The sequence below is a fragment of the Lissotriton vulgaris genome, chromosome 9 (assembly GCF_964263255.1).
Source record: "Lissotriton vulgaris chromosome 9, aLisVul1.2, whole genome shotgun sequence".
In the NCBI taxonomy this organism is placed as follows: Eukaryota; Metazoa; Chordata; class Amphibia; order Caudata; family Salamandridae; genus Lissotriton; species Lissotriton vulgaris.
Window position 1 is genome coordinate 1027465540 of NC_141697.1, and position 18787 is coordinate 1027484326.

The following is an 18787-nucleotide window of genomic DNA, read 5'->3' on the forward strand; positions in this document are numbered from 1 at the left end:
GCCATCTCACCTGACCACCATCCGAGAGGTGGATCTGCAGGTCCCGCCACCACTTCTCTTCCACCTCTCCGATGTCTTTGAACAATGGGAATTCCATGTCCAGTCACCAGATCTGCAGTCATATCCGTGGATCTCCAGCCAGTCCCACATTGCCTCTCTACTGGTGAAAAAAGTGATCAGTCATTTTGGAGCACCTTCAGTTTCGCTGGGTAAAGGAGCATATAACGGAGTCCTATAGCCCTCAGCTTCTGTTTAAACCCTCCTAATGTTTGCAGTAGCTGCTGTATCCGCCTAGTATAGTCAGGGAAGAGGCGGATCACATGAATCTGGAACTTGGGATCACCATTCCGTCTGATCGCCCAAAAGATTGCATCTCGGTCTCTATAATTAAGTACTTTCATAATCACTGTGTCGGGGGCACCCAGGCAGGGGGATTGGCACCAAGGAGTGGTATAGACTCTCCACCACAAAGCAGGAAGATAACTGTGCCGAGGGAATCCTTGTTCTTATCCAGAGTTCCAAGAATAGTTCCAGACTCTATCCTTCCACTCCCTCCAGAAATGCAACAAAGTGAAGGTTGCATCGACATGAGCACCCCTCTGTATCTACAGCGCTTACCTCCAGTTTGATTGTTCCAACTGAAAGGGCCTCTAGTACAGCTCATAGTGAGGCAACCTCTCCCTGTAATTTGGAGACATACTGTTCCGTGGACAACAAGCGCTCTGCCACTCCACAAAGATCTGCACACAACAGACCCACATCTTGGGAGCCAGCCTCAATTTTTGCCTGGACTGTCGCACTCGAGGCCTCAATTGTGGACAGCAATTGGGCACTGGTGGGACCCTGTGCCTGCAGCACGTGATCTGAGCTCTCCCACGGTGGAGGGTTTTACACCGTGCTTGACTCTGAGGCTGTAAACTGGTCCATTTTTATTTGCTGGTCCCTTCTCTGGGCCTATCATTCCCCATGGTGGGCTACCTCTGGTGGGAGCGGCCTGCTGGATTTGCCCCAGAGGGCGGAGGGTGGCTCCAGCCCTTGCATATCCGGGACTCTTGAGGCAGCACAAGCAGCCCCGCAGTGTCAGTTGAAGGGTCCGCCAAGGGTCTGCCGAGTCCAAATCAGGTGTGAGCGGACATAGTGGATGCAGGGCCCACTTGCACCCCCAGCCCCTTGGTGGGGTACAGCACTTGCAACCCCACATTTTTTGAGGAGGAATTTCTCGAGAGTCCCTCATGTTGCAACAAGGTGAGATATGTCTCCAGTAGATGAAATGAGCAGCCTGCACCCCAGCCCTCCAGCAGTGATGAGTACCCACAGCCTACGGTCCCAAGCAAACAATCACTGCTGGGTAACCAGGGGGGCAGGGACACTGGCCTAGAGAATGTTCTATCTGGGCTGAGTACAGAAACACAATAGTCATCAGGCGGTGTGCACCATGTTATTAGATCCTTCGGCTTAGGGGTAGTTAACTATGCTGACGATACTCAGCTGATTCTTTCACTGGAAGGTGAACAGTCAACCTCCTTGGAGAACTTTCACAACTGCATGCATAATGTGGCTCAGTTGCTCAGTGGTTAAGAAATAATTCTCTGCAATTCAATGCAGATACAACTGAAATTCTATGTATTAAGAGTGGGAGAGTGCCATCTCAGCTTTCGGCTGACTTTTGGCCTATTACTGTGGACCCCCCACTGTTATCATCTAAGCCAGTTCGTAATTTGGGGGTCTTATTTAATGAAAGGTTTACCCTGGAGACACAGTTAATAAAATCCTGGGGAACTGCTTCTCCCTTATCAGGGCTATGAGAAAGATTCTTCCTCTTCTTCCTGCTCAAACACGCCCCCTGGTAGTTAGGAGCATGATTCTGAGCAGATTAGACTATTGTAATTCCCTCTTGCTGGAACCCCCTAAGTTTTTAACTGGCAGACTACAGAAAATTCAGAATATGGCAGCTGTTGGCCCTGTCACGTCCTCAACACTCCTCCTCTTCCCAGGCCCTTGTGGAGCTGCATTGGCTCCCCATAGTGCAGAGAATTCCCTTTAAATTGCTCTGTGTCGTGTTCAAGGCGCTTCATGGATTGGGGCCTATACCAATACAGAGTAAATTCTGCTGGTATGCTCCTCCCAGCTGCCTTCGGTCCTCTTCAGCCTTCTTGGTGAAAATTCCCGGACCAGAAGAGCCAAGCTGGGGGGTCAGGGTTTCCGTGTTGCTGCTGCTACAATACTCTGGAATAAGCTGCCCCCATTGCTGCGGCAGATGAATGATCTCTTACTATTTTGCAAACAAATAAAAACTTAGCTCTTTCCTACAATCTAACTTTTAGCTGGTTAGATCCCAGCAGCCGCGGTGCGTCCATTGGGGCGTAGGGGCGTAGCCCCACTAAGCCTGGCGGACGCACCTGCGGCTGCGACAACTCGGAGTCAGAGAATCTAAAATGAAGCGCAGCACAGCGCTTCGGAATCGGGATAGACACGATGTTATCGGGAGTGCGCAGGGGGTGGGGCTGGCCTGGTAACCTGGGTAACAACATTCACAACAACAAACACCTGCGACTCGAGTTGGAAATTGCGCATGAGGCATCAGGGCAGAAACTTGCCCACGCATGCGCATTACCGTCAATTGAATTGACCACCACGGACCGAAGAAGGGGCCCAGTGGGGGTGCGTCTTTAACCCGTTGATTGTGAAGGCGCCGCGCCAGGGCGAGGAGTCTGTGAGCCCCCCTAGCCAATCCTGGCGCTTATGCAGCGCCAGGATTGGCTGGTCCACCGCGCTGAAGGACAGGCAATCCACTATTGGATGCCGCGCGTCGTGGGTGGTGGCACACTGGCTCAGGCCGCGCAGTATCATCATGGCCAATCACTGTGACTTCAGCATGTGAAGCCATTCAGTGATTGGCCATGGCCATTCCGATTCGGGGAGAGGGGGACGTGCGCGGTGCGCGCCGTGATGTTTGCTGGCTGCTGTACTACTTAAGTTACAAGTGGGGGCAGGGGCTCTCTCTGTCTCATCGCGACTCGCCACGTGAGCAGCGTAGAGAGACTGAGAGAGAGACATTGTGCAATTATTTGAGTCGACAGAACGGAGAGAATCATCAATCGTCGACGTCTCGTCATTCATCAACAACAATCCATCGAGACGAGTCCGAGTCGCCGGTGGGCTGACTGACTTCGAAAAAAGTAGGTGACTGACGGTGTGCAGCCAGGTCGCATTTGGGCGGGGGCAGGCCAGGAGAGGCAGGACTATGCCTGTGAAAAGCTGGTTGGCTCGTCACGTCACTGAGAAATGTGTAGAATTGCTTTTCAATAGTTTTCACTCACATGCTGTTACTCTGCCTGGTGAGTGTACGAAATGAGTGGACATACTTTGCCAACCAGTAATGCTGGCTGACCTCAAGCCAGTGACACTGAGAGGTCTGTTGGAGGTCCTGTGAGTGAACTTTATTCCTGTGGAAAGTCACTTTGTCCGCACTACCGCTTGCGAGGTATATGCTCCTCGACTGCACATATTCAGACAACCGCAGCCATATTGGTCCTCCTTCCCATACCCTTAAGGAGGGAAATTGGATGGCACAAACCTTCCAGGTGGGAATATGGCTGTCCTTCATGCATTCACTTAGGCCATAATGGGGTGACTTGCTTTTAGCAACCGGAAGATGTATTATGGTTGAAAAGTATAAGCTGCAAAAATGGTGTACCAAGAGACAATGTAGTTTACAGTTTGCACTATGTGAATAGAAACATTAGCAGCCTAAGACCATCTGGGGAGTAAAGAAAGGGGTTTGTGGTTGTTTGCATCTCCTCGTTGGATCGGGTCCAAGTCACCTAACATTGCCGCAGGTTGCCTCGAACACTGAATGCCAGGCTCTCCGCACAGGGGGCAAACCACGTCAAACCTAGACTGACAGGCTATTTGCACATCGCGCCGATCACCCCAAACACAGAATACTGGCATCTTCGCTGAGGAGGCAGTTCACCAATCACCTCAGCCCCCCACACTTCCACACGGTAATCCCCAGATGACTTGTATCCAGAAGTAGTATTCCACCCCTAATACTGCTGAGCTTCACTCGTAATGAGCCCCAGGTATTATTTCATGCAAAGCGGTATTACCAGGGAAAAGCATGCAGTATTACCGCTCCTCACTACTTGTAATGAAGGCTTTGGTGCTGTACTGGATTGCCGGCTCACCAGAGGGCTGTACAAGGGATCTCCAGTCCTATGAACATTAAATGAGAAGATGAGGTATCTAGGGGTGTAGACCGACCCAGCCTCCTCGCCTCCCATCCTCAACAGGAACTGCATACCTCATCTTCTCACTTCAGGTACTTTGGGGGTCGTATGCTGGACCTACAAACACCCCATATCCCTCCTTTGCTATAATATCTCCTAATGAACTGCCTTAACTTATGTTTGGAAGAATCTTTTCCTATAGCCACACCAGGTGCCATATCATGGAAACAGCACAAGCATTTTGCAAACATGCAACTATTGAAAGCCCAGTGCTTTTTTTTTATCTTTTCGGGGCTCATTGGAAGTTCGTTGTTACATTAATAACCAATTGATTGGTTTTCTGTGTTAATCGTTTTTGTGATGGAGATGTTTTAGGTCACACCAGCAGTTATGTTTCTGTGAGACCTATGTGTAGCTGGCAAAACGGAGCAGGCCTATGTGTAGGTTTGCATGCGTTCTGACTTTCTGATTTGAGGATAATCTGGAACTTGCCCAATAAAAAAACTTTGAAAGATAAATGAACAATTAGAGATGTTTGCTTCATGGTCCGGTTGGCCTACAGGGTAAAAAAGGCAGTGCCCGAAGTGCTGTTCTGACAGGTCACTGTGTGAATTTGTATTTTGGATGTTTCTGAGCCTGTTTTAGGGATTTGCCGGGCCGGTTTTAACTGTTTATTTCCCGTTTATGAAAACAAACATTGCTGCGGACCATCACATGGGGTGACACCGTGACGGGCCTGCCAAGTATCATGCATCACATCAGGCGTGATTGGGCACCATCCCTGCAACGCACCGCCTCTCAAATTAACTACTGGAGCACATTTCAACCTAGCATACATACACACATGCACTGCACTACTAATTTTATCATCCTCAGAAGGATGAAAGGCTGAGCATTCGAAATGGCAACTAAACTGTACAAATAGTGACAAAAACAGATTCGCGCACTGGATGCCCAGGTCCACTGAGCTCCCAGCCTAGCCAAGGGTCCCTTTAGCTAGATCTGAACGTAGCCACTGGAGGCAGAGGCGCAACTAGAGTCGAATTTCGGGGGCTAACAAAAAATTTCGGGGGGCTGAACCTTTAATCAGTAGGCAAAGTGGAGCTGCAGGGCCTCCAACAAGGGGTGAAACAACTGCAAGGCCTAAATAACATTCAAATGGTCTTTTAAAGACTTGTGAAACGTTCGGGTGCGGCTCTGTGTGGGCCCGGGATCTCGGGATCTGTCTCATCCCGGGCTGCCACACACGACGGGGGGTGGGGGGCTGAAGCCCGGTGAGTCCAATGGGTGTTGCGCGCCTAACTGGAGGGCATAGCTGCTTCCGAATCCTAGGAATATGTACATGTTTTAAATGTGTAAAAACTAATGTGCAGTTTATGGTTCAGCAGAAAGCTCCCATTTCTATAGTGCTTACATGACTAGGTGTCATGTTTTCTTTCTTCCTCCTTCTTGCTCTACCTTCTCATTCCCATTTATAAAATAATGCCTTTTAAAACTACTGATTTATTCTAGTATTTAACTGTAGAAGGTGTCATCATTGTCAGAAAATGTGCTGTTTCTTTCTTTCCCCACACCATATGATGTCATCATAATAAATCAAGTCACCATGCTATGTACTATAATACATAACATGTTTAGTAAAATTAAGGCTTATTGGAGAAAATGTTTCTCATGATCTAACCAGGACATTGAGAACAGAAAATGTTTAATTTATTAGACTAGTGTATTGAAAAGTGGGACATTGAACAAAATATGTTTTGTGCTTTCTATATTGTACGTGTTCCTAGTTAGAAAGTTAATGCATTCTATGCACACCTACCCTGCTTTTCCCTTTAGTACCTTTGTGTGCTTGCGTGAATTACTGTAAGCTACTGCTGGAGAATTGTCTTGTTTTCCTTAACATTCATGAGGAGACGTTATTTCTTTATGCTAAATCACAGCTACTGCTGTGATTAATTTCCTTTTAACTTGGATTAACGGTTGCTACTGCAACTGTTGGGGTACTCGACTGAGTTTCCAGAACTGCTCTTAATGAGAGATGTGCTTTCCATTGTGCTGAACCCTTCCTCTTTTCCAAAAGGAACTCTTTATGGTTTTGATGCAAGGCTAGGTTAGTCCTTTCAGATTAAGATAGGACTATGTCCTGTATGGAGTGCACTGTTATTTTCCTTGCTGCTTCTAAATACATTTTTCTTGATATTTCTGTAACGGGATATATTTGATTAAAAGACAAAAACTGTTGCTAATCTGTTAATGAGATATACAACTATACCAAACCTATCATCATTGAGTCACCTCTAAACTGCTGGAAATTGATGAATTTTGATTTGTGCTCCATTCTAACACCATGGCAAAGATCTGTCGACCGAGAGACAGAGTTGGTGCAGAATTGAATACCTCTGCCATAAGTTAACGGTTGAACGGTTTATACATTTCCCTTACTAATATATTGGAGTGTAAATGGCTCTGTCTGCAGCTGTCATTAGGTAGATGGCAGGGGGTAGTGCAGGAAGATTGCATATCCTTTCCCCCCCCTATGCTCCCTCCGTCCCTCCGATTCCTTTTGTCTCTTGAAATTTCCCTGTTTCTCTTCCCTCCATCCTTCCTGCTTTTCTCTGTTCCTCTTTTCCTTGCTTGATTTGTTTCTAATTCTTTTCACATTGACGGCTCTATCTATACCATTCAATCTCTGACGTTGCTCCTCTCTGGCTGTGTAAGCTCGAGGAACCATGGAAAAGCTCAACATTAATTCAGTCATTAGTCACAGGAAAAACGTTTCTGGTAGCAATTACTGTTTTAATCGTATGTACGAATTTTTAATCACCAGGCATGCTTTACTTTTAATTACTAAATTGGTAATTTCATTGGTATCACTTCTCAGGAATGCAAAGAGATGGGGTTGCGCCAGCTCCTCTGTAAACGTGCAGCTAACACAGTCAGAAACATGGCTGCATTTCATAATCAGGCAGATATTGTGCTTCTTAGCATCTTACATGCCTATCAAAGTTCTGAACCGAAGACTCAAGGTTCGAGGGGGCCACACTTGATATGGTGGCAGTACTGAATTGCAGAGATGGGTGCATGAACGTTAGAGATTCCACTTGAGGTGTGGTTCACTTACAGGGGGGCCTGCTAACTGACAACCCACTGGAATTATGTGACTGTGCGGCCGCAGCAATGTTAGCATATTTATGGATTTGCTCCATTTGCCTCATAATCCACCATCTGTTACATAATCGGCAGAGTTTGACCAATAAATATTTGTTTCTAGGTAAAACAGTTCCAAATTTACTAAAAACGCATCTGCACTTGATTCCTCGCAGTGGTGGGACTTTTGCGCGGTCACCTTTCTGTTGTTTATTGTAATATTTGGGAATTGAACAGTATTACTGAGGTGCACCCAATGTCCAGACAGTGTTAAGAAGTGTAAAAGTACAAAATAACGAAGTAAATCTATTAAAAATTGTGCAGCAAACCCGCAAAACTATCCTTTTGTTCATATTATTGCACTGCACCTTATACGTTGTACTTTGATTATTGACAGGTTTATCTGCAAACAACAAGAGGACCCCAACCTCCTTTGCTGCTCTCTCACCCGACCCCGGCTACAACCCAGCAAACACCAGTGTTAAAGGTAAGGAAACTGATGCTATATATTTTTTTACATGGGAGTTAGGGCTATGTATGTATGTGGTCACTCTCAAGGCCCTCAAGCAGTGTCTTTCAGTGCCTCCAGCAACCACTATGGCACAGAGAGGCAGGAGCGAGTACGGCTCTATTTTTAGCAGTCATTTGAGATGTATTAGGAGAATGCACAAGATATATGTATAATGTATTTATACTGAAATTTGATATTATTGCACTGCACCTTATACGTTGTACTTTGATTATTGACAGGTTTCTTTAATATATATATTGATAAGGCCAGCAACACACCATCATGAATACAGTACAAGAACTGATTACAAAGTCATTCCAGTCACGGCCACTTGAACAAAAACTACAGATAAAACAATTAGGACCTCATCAGCCTGAAATAAACCTACAGCAAACTACCCAGGACAGAGGAAAAATGTAAAAACGTACATTCTCAAATGCCTGGTACACAAACGCTGATTGGCTTACAGGGTGCCCTATAAGAAATTCTCTGTTCTGCTTCCCCTGCTTGCTGTTTGGCGGTGACTTTTCTTGGACACGGCAAGGAATGGTCGACCTGAAGCACATCGCTGAAAAAATAAAGAAGCATGCGCTCACAAGAAATCATCTGGAAAACCGGACAAGACTGGGAATGTTGGGAGAAGACGCACCAATTGAGCAGCAGATAAATGATGTGTATCGCAAATCCATTCAAAAACACAATGAAGCTGTTGATAAGAACAGACAAAATCTATCCAAGATCATTGATTGCATTAGTTTCTGTGGTGCTTTCGAACTGGCATTGCGAGGCCATGACGAATCAGAAACTTCCTCAAAACCTGGGATCTTCCGAGGCCTAGTGGATTTAATGTCAACCATAGACCAGGATTTGGAAAGACATTTAGCACTTGCTACAGTCTTTAAGGGCACCTCTAATACAATACAAAATGAACTCCTTGACTGTATGCTCGAAATTATAAGAAGCCATATTGTGCAAGAGTTGCGAAACACAGACTTTGTGGCTATTCAGGCTGATGACACCACTGATGTGTCCACTCAAACACAGTCCGTGTTAGTGTTTCGGTACCTTGACAGTGACAGAAACGTTGTGGAAAGATTTTATGGCTTCACGCATTTAAGTGACTCTAGTGCAGCAACCATCACTGAAGCAATACTGTGTCAACTGGACTTAATTTTCCCGGACCTGTCTCAAAAACAAAAACTTATCGCACAAAGCTATGATTGTGCGTCCGTAATGAGTGGAAGCCTTGGTGGAGTACAGAAACGAATTAGAGATGTGTACCCTAATGCTCATTTTGTGCACTGTTACGCCCACCAACTCAATCTTATTATGCAACAGGCGGTATCAAAGATCAGAGAGACACAAGTTTTCTTTCAGGATATCGGAGGCATAGCAGCATTCTTCACACGTTCCCCCAAAAGAACAGAAGCCCTTCATGAGATTGTGGACAAAAGCGTACCAAGGAGATCCTCAACTCGTTGGAACTTTCACATTCGTACAGTCAACTTAATCTTTGAACAGAGGGAGGGCCTTGAGAAATGTTTTGTCGCCATAGCATCCAGAGCAGACTTTGATCACACAAGTCAGAGTGAAGCCCATGGCTTTATTAGAACACTACAAGACAAAGAGTTTCAGTTCTTACTGTTTTTATTTCATGACATAATGATTCCTGTTGATGTGTTATATGATCATTCGCAAAGAAAAGTCCTAGATACTGTCTCTGTGAAAGCCAATACATCTGCATTTGTACAAAAGATTATGAAAGTGAGAGATGGGGTTGACGATTTTGAGAGCAAACTGCCGGAGCATTCTATTTTTGCAAACCGCAGACAAAACATCACCTCTCTGGTTCGAATTGGAAAGGAGATATGTGACATTGTAATTGTGCAGGCAATAGAATGTTTTTCATTCACATAACATTTGGTGAGTGCAACTTTATTGCAAAGTAAAGAGTTTGCACAATATGATGAATCCTTCCCTGAGCGTGCTCTGAATCAGGCTGTGGAAGCATATCCTATGCTCAAAAAATAGCAGCTGAGAACTGAGTTAACTGTACTCTACGGAATGCCTGTGTACCGGAAGGCCACAAGCGCCTTGACTTTGCTGAGTTTAATTCATAAACTGCATATGGAAAACTCACTTACAGAGACAGTGACTTTACTAAAAATTGTGATTACGACTCCAATGACAACAGTAGAAGCTGAACGATGTTTTTCAGCCTTAAAGCGCATAAAGACATTCCTCAGGAACACCATGCTAGAGGAAAGACTAAATGCTTTGGAGATGCTATCTGTAGAGAGCAAGCTAGTCCAAAAGATACCGGACTTCAACATGAAAGTAATTGACAAGTTTGCTACACTGAAAGACAGACGTGCCGATTTCATCTACAAAAAGTGAATGCTGCTACTTGTTTGTTGAATACAAAAAATTCTGATTGAGGTAAGAAATGCATTGTTATCTCTGTTTTTAAAAGTTTTGTAGTGTTTGTTCTATTTGGAGACTACACAGAGTTGCTCACCTTTGTTCACTAGCCGGACCTGTCTCCCGCAGGGGGAACGATTCGTTGCTTGTGTTGCCTATCAAACCTTTCCCCTTGGCAAATTGCGAAAACCTTTATACCATTTATGTTTGGGGTACTTGCGTGGACCTATGTGAAGTGTGTGTACAAAGCTCAGCTCAACCAGAATCACGGTGACAGCGCATTGCGCTGCCTCTTTTATATTCAGTATATCGTAAGACTGTTTTTCTTCCCCCGCCTTTCCTTGTTTTGTTTCCCTGTTTTCCCCTTGCTTGCCATTCCTTACTCTAGAGTCTAATATTCAGCATATTGTAAGACTGTTTTTCTTCCCCCGCCTTACCTTGTTTTGTTTCTCTGTTTTCCCCTTGCGTGCCATTCGTTACTCTAGAGTCTAATAGAGTCGGAAGGCCGTAGGGGAAGACTGTGGACTTTTCTTCAAGTTCCTGACGCTCCTGCGGAACGAGCCTGGCAACCATTACACTGCTGTGCAACTTCTTCTACTCTTAGAGCTGAGATTTCCATGAAAGTCTTATAGTCTGAATTCAGCACATGAGCATAATAGGACAGAATATATGAAGCTCTGTGGTAATACTGAATAAGCAGCTACCTATGTTATGCCATCTATTAATGTAATAACTGCACTTTCACAATTGCTTTATTAACCTTCCTGCTTTCTCAAATTTGCTTGAAAATGCACGATTTTTCTTCAAAATTTTCTGGGACCCCTTTTGGGGTTCGGGCTCGCTCGCTGCGCTCGCTCGTTACGGTGCTGTATGCTAATTAGTTTGCGCCCCACCACTTTAAAATCTCACCCACCGCCCCTGGATCCCAGTGGTTCATTACTGCTTCCCTCTTTAGCGCCAGGATGCCTGTTGGGTTACAGTGCGCTGTACAAATTTTGTTTACAAATACAATGTGTCTCACAGCTGTCAATAGCGGCAACATGGGCCCCCACAGTGTGGCACCGCAAAATAACAATGCACCAGCTGGGCAAGAGGGCTATTTAGGACCCCATGTAGGCAGTGTGGGGAATGAGCATCACAGGCAGAGAATAGGCACCCACAGGGCCATACCAACAGTGGGTGATAACGCAGAGCCTCTTAACCCACTGCCTTTAGGTTGCTGTGACACCCAGTGCCCTCCATGGTCTCTGATCATCCCTCACTCAAAGCTACACCAAGGAACTGTAGTGGTCCTCTCTCACCTCAACAATTCAGGGACCGGCTATCCCCAGCCGTTGGTGGGCCCTCAGACAGTTCCCATAGCCTGAAGGGGCAACAATGCAGGGCGAGAATTGTGTGCCCCTCCAGCCCCATAGGTCTCGGGTGCAAAGACCAGGATCCCTAGGAGTAACCTGCAACACCCACCAGTCGATCCACAGGTGGGGCCTTACCACGAAATTAAACGATAGGAGTCTGAAGCACAGTTAACTCTGGGCCCGATGCAGGGTACTGGCAATCGCTGGTGGCAAAGGCTCTATAAGGAAAATGGAAGGCCCAGGTACAAGACGCAGAGTGAGAGAAAACACAGCAGTGATCCAGGTTCAAGCGTAATGTGCGGCCACGTGCAGCTTTCTCCAAAGCCCTCGTGCCTCAGGCCTAGCAGGGAGTAAGGGCTTTTGGCAAGCAATCCAGGCACAGCAAGGTCCCCGAGCAGGGTGGGAGACTCAATGATGTTGGCAGCAATGGAGGCCTGCGTGGTCCACCTGCGAGGGGGGGGCAGGCAGCAGAAGCACCAACATTGTTACTCACCTCCAGAGTTCACCACGCAGTCAAAAGGGCTTGTTTTGTCCAGGCACCTGCAGCAGCAATCAACAGCACCTGCACACTAGTAAGGGGGCTGGGCATCCCCAGCACTCAATAGTGGGCCGCCCCAAATAGCAAATCCCACAGCGCGGTCGCGCCCCAGGAGAAGCTCAGGCAGCGACCTGCAGAGAGGTGCAGCTGGATGGGCAAGAGAAGTAGAGGATTTTAGGTGGGCCAAACGCGGAGCTCACTACCAAGCATCTGATATAGCTGCCATCTTGGCAACACTCCAGGTTGCCATGGTGACATGCTTTCCCAAAAAATGAAGGTGGCATTCCATGTAGTGCCTTAAACTTTTGAATTTATTTTTTTGCTTGACTGGCAACCATTGAAGCTGTTTCAAGAAAGGTATCTCATTTTGGTACTTTGAAAATTAAGGATGCAGCCTCATTTTGCACTGATGTTAATCAGCATAGGTCCTTTTGGGGAGCCCCAAGTGCAGAGAATTTGCATTATCCAACTTTCTTCCAAAGAGTGCTACAATTATCCTTTATTTTAAGAACCTCCAAAGAGAGACAACATAAAACTTTCTAATCATTCTTAGCAGAAAGATGCATCTGAAAAAACCCAAAAGCGATCTGAGGTTTCATTGAGCAGTTGCTATCCATTATCACACCCAGACTTTTTCTTGAGTCTTTAGTTGTGAGAAGGGAATCCTCTTCAAAGGGCCAGTATTGATTGTTCCTGAGGTCCAATCCATTCTTAATGATTACAGAGTCTGTTTTTCCTGAATTTAACTGAAAGTGGATATTTCCCATCCATTTGCAAATGAAGGAATTTTTGCCAAACACATTAGTGTTGTATGCTTTGTTATGCTGTTAGGCTATGCTGCTACTAGTTGGTTGCATTCCTGAATCAGTCTGGCTCACAACATTACTTGGTGAGGAATGTGTGAATGGAATGTGAGATATGTGATTCAAGATGGAGATAGTTGATTAGTGGACTGAGCAGTGGATGCTACAACTGGTGCAAAGCTTCATTTGATTAAAAAAAAAATTATTGTACTCACCTTGTCACTGCTCATTAATGGATGTCACATAAATATTGGTGTTGAGCTGCTGGAGCATAGTGACCGTGAGGTTAAGCCCTGGCCGAGTTCTGTCATGGCACAGGTCTAAAGGTGACTGTCGGTGAGACTTTCACATTTATCTGCCGTGTGGGACCGCCGAGGTCATGGCTGCTAAAGGGAGAACAGGAAGTGCTTTCCAGCTTGGCCATCACTAATTACAGAAGTAGCGCTCTACTATTGCTTTAAGTGGGAAGAGAGCATGGAGCAGCGCGCGCAGTGCCAGTTGGAACCCGACCAAGGAACGCGTGCTGAGCCAGTCTACCGTGACTTAGGAGCAGAACCTTTTCACAACTCGCATGTCATCGCACATCAAAGGCACGTCACCACGTTGTGTTACCCATTGTAGCCGCCATTTTGGATTGGGCATTATTCATGCATATCTAGCCCACTCAGCCAGGCACACCTAACTCTGCAGACAATGCAGAGGAGTAAATATTTCAGCCTAAACATACTGTGACATGCACTAACCAAGGTCTACCAGTCTTGTTTCAAGCAGCAAGTAAGTTTTTGTGTTCTTCCCTCTCCTGTTCAGACAGTGCTGTTTAACAATATATGGGGCCCAGGCTCCCTCCTTATAGTCCACATCCAGAAACATATGTGATTTAGAGTCTGGACTTTGAAATTCATGTTTGGCGTGTCAGCTTCTTCGAAGTGATCTCCCCTGTGCACTGCCCTTTGTCAACAGGACAGACTGCCACAGCTGGAGTGGCTCCAATTTGCAGTGGCCCACAACACAAGCTAAAAAGGTATCGGGAATGGAATGCAGAGTTGCCGCCGGTGTAAACTCATAGCCAGTTCAAGTCAGATGCAGGACTGCTATCAAGGAGCAGGTGACTAATACTTCACCACAGTCCAAATTCTTTACAATTGACTGCATGGCTTTTTAAGACGGAGTTTAGACATTTCTCTATACCTGAAAACTGCAGACCGGTACTGGCAGCAGCCAGGGCACTTTCAACCGTGAGATGGTCGATGAGAGGACTGAGCAGTGAATGCTACCACCAGTGCGGGGCTTCATTTGATGGAATAAACTACAACTCTTGTATTCACCTTCTCACTGCTCATTATTGAGGGTCACAAATAGGATCTGGAAATCACCTGCATAGATGTATAGCCTGCAACCTCTTACAACACGTTACCTTACTAAATGTCGAACATATATATTAAATAAATGAGGAGCAACAGATGCACCTTATATTACAGGCACACTTTCTGCCAGAAAAGGTGTGAGTTGTACACCTTGTACGCAGTCCTCTAAGATGATTTCAAACAGTTCAAAGTGAAATCACCAAGGCCTGGTTCATGGGAATATCATGATCCTTGTGAGCCAGACGAAAAGCAACTTTAAGGGGTCAAGATAGTTAGGGGTTTGAAGATGACTGCATATGCTGTTTGCTACGTGAGCTTCTAAAAGTATGGCCCCATCAGGTAAATAGTAGATGTGCAAATAGTATTTTGGAGTTAATGAGTCCTCACCCAGTTTCTTTACCAGTGGGATCACAATAATGTTTTTAAACAATTTAAGTACAATGCCCTGTGTAAGTGAGGTTTAAGGACAGAAAATAAAGGTTCCATAATCACAGATTTACTAATTTTCATAATGACAATTGTTTACATCGTTCTACCCCGGGTTTTGGCTTTGTTTTTGCTGGCTCTACAACAGTGCTTCCCAAACTTTATGGACCCACAGCCCATGTTATAGAATGACAAACCTTAAGCACCCACCTAGCTTTAACTGACATTTGTTTATGTAATAATAGACATGCTTCCAAAATGTTGTAAATTACCAAAATAGCATTCTGTTTACATGTTTTTGTGTTCCTCTCTAACAGAAATTGCTTGTGAATGCCACAAGCTTGATCACACCCTTCAATATGTCAATATCGGACTGTGGCCAAGATAGTGATCTGCCCATAAAAGTGGCAAATGGGTAATTCACGGGAGCATTAACACTTTCAGAGTGGGGCACTAGCCTGTGGCGTCAAATTTGAAGAATCCCTTCTAGAGCAGAGTGTGGGGTATGGCCTTATACCCATTTTTGTATTAAAATGAGGCACAGTGTTACATTTTGGACTCTCTCTATATATTTATTGCAGTTTTATATAGCGCAAGCACTGTCCTTGGGCATTGGAGCTCTTTACATGAGTTCCAGAATACATTACATAAGGTCAGATTCCTTTTATTTTAAACACAGGAGATTGAATGATTTACCTAGATCCAAAGCTTGGACTCGAATCTGGTTCCCCAGATCCAAAGCTGACAGCTCCAGCCTTTAGGCTTCATCCATATTTGTCAATTTTTGTTTGAAAGTCATACAGACGTGGGATGATTGTTTCACCCGGGACATAGTTCAGCACCTTTGCACCAGTGGTGCTGTGACAATTTTCGAAATGGGGGTGCTAACATCAATATTACATTTATGAAAAATCCTGGGTTCACACGAAGTGTAACAAGTGTATTCAGCAGGAGAGTGCTAAGGTTGTAGTATGAAGCTGGTGGTGCATTATGGAGCACACTGTCATAGATATGTTAACAAAGCATTGTGTTGTAGCTCAGTGTAATTTACAGGCAGCACATTTCCATTGAAATGGCCACTACATTTGCACATATGTATAGTTTTACTGATAAAACTACATAGAGCACAAATTATAGTGTGCGGAAATTGGGTTTCGTGAATATTTATTATTTGACTATCGCCATGGAAAAAAGACGTGATTTATTTTGATCCAATCAAAATGTGTGTTCCCATTACACTTCAGAATTCCAAAAGTAATGTGCTTAAGTTTTTTATTTCCGATCTATTGAAAAATTCTGAAATATGTGTACAGTTCATTTACATATATTTAAATGTTGTTGTGTGTTACAAACAAATGACATCCAACACCCTTTCTTTTCACACTCCCTGTACCCCAACAAGATATGCACAATCTCACTTGCAGTCATAGAAAGAGAAGTAAATACCAATCCCCACATAAAAAAGCAGCAATTTGACAGAAGACATATCCTGAGGTGTGACCTCTGTCTTTGAAGCACAATAAATGTGACAAGACAAACGAAAAATGTAAAGAAATCTTTATTTATTGCTCTTTTGCAACCCACCCAAAATCGGCTGGCGACCCACCAGTGGGTTGCAACCAACAGTTTGGGAAATGCTTCTCTAGACCATGAAGAAATTGCCATACCCCTGTTTGGTATATTTGAAGTCCCTAGTGAATGGTACCACACTGTATCCGGGGCCTGTAAGTTAAATGTCACAAGCTGACTGCAGCAAATATTGTGCCACACACTGTAGCAACAGGGTAAACATCGCTGCGGGCCTGGCACCATTAGCCTGCTATGCTGGTTTAAACTGAACATTCGACCTGTCAAAATATCCCCTTCTGGCAGGTCAAAATCCTCCTTTTAAATATGAATAAGTCACCTTCAAGTTGGCTTTACTGTCCATAAGGCAGGGTGCATGGTATCTAAACACAGGACACATAGAGGCTTAATGTTAAATGTGTCCTTACAGTGAAATGACCCAAGAGGTTATTTTCATTGTAGCATGGTTGACTGATTGACAGGAAAGCATTGGGATAAAATATTGAATTTAATAATTAATCCCCACTTAAAAAAACAGCTACAAAGTTAATTCCTAGACCTTTTGATATATTTATTACATGCCCAATTCATTGACAAAGTTAGATTTGTGATGAATATTTTAGAACAGGTATTTTTAGCATGTTACCTGTTACCTTCGGAAAGCCTCTAGTAACTAATTTGCATGAGCTTCCGACTGTCACCTAGGAGCTGAATAGCCCCTTTGATGAGGTGTGACCTTGAGTGTGGGGACAGGCTGACCATCTGGGCTGTGCCCTGAAACCTAGTTAACTTCAACGATGCCTACTCTTTTCCAGGCAGGAAGGTTCTACTTTGTCGGCTTTGGGCAGAGCCTCCTTCTTTAACTTTTCCCTCCAAACAGATCCACATGAAACATTATATACCAAGAGTCAGCTTTACATACTAAGTATCTGCCAAACTTTGATTAGAGTCGCCAAATGTTGCTAAAATTTCAAATATAAAGCAAAAAATATTTTCCTGGAAAACTGTAACTCAACCACAACATTTGCATTTTTAAAATGCCACCCAAACAGTTTGGTGTCTGGAATTTTTTCTCTCGCATGAAATGGTATGATTCATGCCTCTAGGATCTGCCCAACCTCTCTTCCTACTCCAACAATGCTCCCCCTTACCAAAATATAATATTTTATAAAATGGCATATTTTGAAATTCATCATTAACAGAATTTGTGAAAGTATCCATTGAATTAACCCTTCAAAAACTGCCCAACACGTTTGTAATGCAGATTTCTCAAAAACATATGAAGAGTTTTACACCAACGCAAAAAAGAGTGTTGTCTAATTAAATGTCTTGTTTCATGAAAAGTTTTATGAATTGCATAATTTGAGAAGTTTTCATCACTACTAGTATTGATGAGAATGTATTGAAACAATTGACCTGAAACACAGTTTGGCACTCACTAGCTATTTGAGTGACTCACTGCTGCTTTGTCTCCACAAACACATTTATTTCAAGGACAGTGGTTAGGTACCGGAAACAAGGGACAAGTTTCAGGAGATAACCGCAGTGAGGGACTTGGAGGACCCCGAGCAGATACAGAGCAGTCTGGAGCGCTTAATCAAATGGCATTTGAAAAAGGAAAAAGTAGACCCTGGGTATAAGCACACATAGTGACAGTTACACATTTTGCAAAGTTAGAAAGGGGCAAGGATGCCACAAAGTATCAATACATCAGGGCAGCAATGAAGGGTTCAGGCAGATTTCAGACCAAGAAAAAAAATGGCAGGCTGTCAATTGAATTTAGTAAGCTATAACCCCTACTTGGGGAATTTGAAAGACTATGCCACTCACGCAGGGAAACAACCATGTCCTGTGCGGAATTTGTGATGTATTTCTTCTTTGCAGAAAGGTTCAGTGAAGTGGTACACTCCTCTAAAGTCTGGGCTTGTGACTCATGACTATGAATGCGTGGCTATAGGAGAAGCACAAGTGGTTGTGGCTCAGAAAATCAAACATAGACCACCTAGGCATTATGAATGCGTAGAGAATATTTAAAGATAAGGCCGGCTGATGAGGGCCAGCTGTTCAAGCATCCCAACGGAAATTACAGGTTATTTTTCAGTTTAGACATTAGACAGGTAATGAAGAAAGCCCTCCAGGTTTTGGGGCTCCACACAGCAGAATATGGTACACACTCATTAAAAATTGGTGCAGGCTCAATGAGGAGGGAGTCAAAACGGCAGGCCAAGGAGAATTTTGGGGCTCTCAGATCATATATTCGGTAAAGAAAGTAAAGATAGAGGCCTCATGCCCAAAAAACTGTCTTGTTCTCACAAGACATGTAGGGCAATGGACAAAGACAACGGTGGCATGGATTGTGGGCCAATCCTACATCACAAGACCCTAGCAGTTGGCCAGTAGGCAGAAGACATTTATGAGAATATG